This window comes from Callospermophilus lateralis, chromosome 4 (assembly GCF_048772815.1).
Source record: "Callospermophilus lateralis isolate mCalLat2 chromosome 4, mCalLat2.hap1, whole genome shotgun sequence".
In the NCBI taxonomy this organism is placed as follows: domain Eukaryota; kingdom Metazoa; phylum Chordata; class Mammalia; order Rodentia; family Sciuridae; genus Callospermophilus; species Callospermophilus lateralis.
Genome location: NC_135308.1, coordinates 134579593 through 134583138, shown reverse-complemented (window position 1 = coordinate 134583138; position 3546 = coordinate 134579593).

Below are 3546 nucleotides of genomic sequence, written 5' to 3'. Positions count from 1 at the left end.
AACCTTTTCCTTCTCATCTGCAGGGGCCAACCACAGCAGCTTTCTCCATGAGTGAGCACCCTACTTCGCCCCTTCTGCCTTTAGGTAGCCACTGGATCAGAATTCAGGGGTGGGAGATGGAGACCCCCAAACTGCAACTTCAGTTGCCTTACTTTGGTGTCACCTTCTATGTTGAACTGTCTAAAAGATCTGGTGGGCTTATTGGCTTTGTGCAAAGAGAAAAAAGAGAAAGTGTAGTAATTTCTAATATTTAGATAAGGATAAGATCTGTTTTTCTTATTGAGGCAAGAAAACGTACCTTGCATTATGGTTGTCTGTCTTTCAAATAACGGAGCTATTATTCTACTTTAGTAATACATCATATTTCACCTGCACAGTTTCAGTCACTACCTACCTACTCTTCTAATTCAAGTTACATTTAATTCTGTAAAAACTGTCAATCCATCTATACTAATCATTCTAAAACAGAATTTATCATTTCACTCCTTCAATTAGAAACATTCAGTGATTTTGTCTCCTAACAAATTAAACAAAATTTCTCAGCCTTCTATTGTAGAGTTATTATAATACTACTTAATCCTTTCTACTAACCTTATCTGCCACAGGCTCTAACTGAACCCAGTGCTCCAACACATGAAGTAGCTTCTGATCTTTCCTTTTCCCCGTGTTTCTTATAGATAACTTGCATACCCTAAGGCATCTTTAAATTCACTGTCAAGATGCCTTTCTCCCAAAGGCAATCAATGACTTCCTGATTTTAACAAGTATTCTCCCTTTTCATAACAATTTGCAATTCACTTTGATTAATAGCTCTGATTTTTTGTTACCTTTCTTTCTAGAGTAAATCCTGGAAACAAGGTCAGTGTCTTATCCTACACACAAGCTATACACACTGTCATGCATAATTTTAAGAAATATTAATTGAATGGTAATTGAAGTCTCCATTTGACTTAGAAGATGATTCAAATATAGGCTTTTAAGTTGATAAAAATTTGATTCACTATATTCATAACTTAGTCATTGAGTACATTTTTGTTTAATATTATTAATAAATTATTCCCATAACTTTTTGAGAACTATTAGAAGTTGTAATTAAATATGTCTTTAAAATCTAGCATTCTAGAAATGAAGATGCGAAGATTTATTTAAAGTCTGTGATTTGGGATCACACTTTCTGATTTGAAAACTTACTACAAAGATACAATAATTAAAACAGTGAACATACAACAATAAAAAACACAGAGAAGGGCTGGGGATGTGGCTCAAGCGGTAGCGCGCTCGCCTGGCATGCGTGTGGCCCGGGTTCGATCCTCAGCGCCACATACAAACAAAGATGTTGTGTCCGCCGATAACTGAAAAATAAAATATTTAAAAAGTTCTCTCTCTCTCTCTCTCCCCCACACTCTCTCTAAAAAAAATAAAATAAAATAAATAAAAACACAGAGAAGCACCCTTTGTACATGGAGGTTACATTCTAGTGAGGAATACAACTAGTAAGTCAATAAGCAAACTAGACAATTTCAGAATTTAATAAGTTCTATAAAAGACATGAATGAAGTGCAAATTAGAAAACTACATACTATGTGATAAATTCATACCTGTGTTCAGAGAGTCTATTTTAATTAGCAGTGCTTACTTTTTTCAGAATCATTAGTACATGTTAATTAAAAGATAATTTTATTTCTCCCTAATACTTGTGTAATATATAGCTACAAAAAGTAGTTGTGCTTACATGTTGGTAAAAATGTACTAGCCAAGTTGCAACAGCATGAAATGAACTTTTAGTCTGCTATTCAGATAATAGATTACAAAATTTAAAAAAAATAGATCTCCGTGCAATTATAGTGTATGAGTCTTGACTACGCAGTAAAATATCAGACTGAAGGCCATTCATAAAATAGTCTGGAAGATCAATATAACTCATTACACTTGAACATCGTTAGTGAAAAATTGGCAACATGCTGTATACTTTTTAATGCAGAGGAATAAAGATTACGGGGGAGTAGATGATTCAAGAGATCATTAGTGAACATTTCCAAGCTGAGTCAAGTTTCAACTCCAGTTCTTTGGGGAACAAATATTACAAGACAGCAATTGTTTTGTAATAATGTAATAAAGTGTTCTTAATTCAGCTGCAAATAAATCATAATCCATATTTAAAAACCAACTGTTAAGCTTAACTGAACTTTATTTGAAGCCCCAAATATTGTAACAGATTAACATTTATAGATAAGGGACACTATTTCACTCAACAAAACCAATGAACACTGGAATTCACAATCCAGATCTGAATTCCAATGCACTGATCATCTCATTCCAAGGAGTATATTCTCAGGGGAAAATATATCAGTTTGAAATTATTTATAAAACATAAAAATTTACTTTTATTTGAGTCATTCGTCACAGGAAAATGCATAAACAAACAACTCTAAATTCATGGTCACACAATGTATTTTTTTCCCAAAATGTGAATAAAGAGTAAAAATAATTATGATATTGAGAGAAACACAATCCAGGCTTTAGACTTCTATGTGTATAGTTCTAGTCATTTTTGGAGTTATTCTAAACTATAACATATACAATATGTAGATATATAAATACATACTCACATGTATTTCATATAATCTTCAAGCCCTTCTCATCTCTTGCGTACCATTATCTTCTAAAATGTGACAAGAAATAAATTTCTTCACCTATTTCTAATCAATTTGAAAACTATTCTTTTTTTTTTTAATGAGGTGTTATTCTTGGTAATATTAAGTAAGGACTCTTCGTTATTGCTACTCTGTGCTTTTCTGCTCTCCACGTTTCTCAAACTTGTCCTTTAATGTAAGGTAAGCAGGCATTGAACTGAGAGGTGATTTTCAAGAGACATCATCTTCAATGATGAGGACATTTAAAAGTAAAGTACATTTAAGAAATTCTCATCACTAAACTTCACACATAGCTAATGTCTTTAGGGTACCCAGGGATATAATTTTTAAAGATATTAGGATTTTTTTTCTAGGTTTATTGCCTTTGGTTCACTGTTTCCACTTATATCATGGATGTGACTCACCACAACAATGAAAACAAGAGTTTCTTAAGCTTAATTAGAGTAGTTTGCAATCAAGGACTGAAGAAGGGAGAGATTTCTTGATGAGAATAGAGGCAAGTGTGAAGAGAGTATGTCATATGCACATAGCAGTTGGTCATGATCTTTGGACAAAGAAATGGGGAAGAGATGACAAATCTGACATTTAAAAAATCAGTTCTGGAGCCTGAGTGGATACTCACTCACTCTAGCTTAAAAGCTAACAAAAGTTCTGTTGCTGACAACCTCATGGTGAATACCCAATTTGCCCTATTGGCAGCCTAACATCCATGCCTCATAATGAGTCTATCGCTCCAGCTGGATTTAAATCCTTATTTTCTCTCTCCACACACCTTGCCAATGATCACTCCCAGGCCAACTGCATATTTACATCAAGGGTGCCTTATTTCTCTTCTCCACTAGTTTTGCTTTTATTCCTCTTCCTTTGGTATGAAAATCATATCTTCACAACC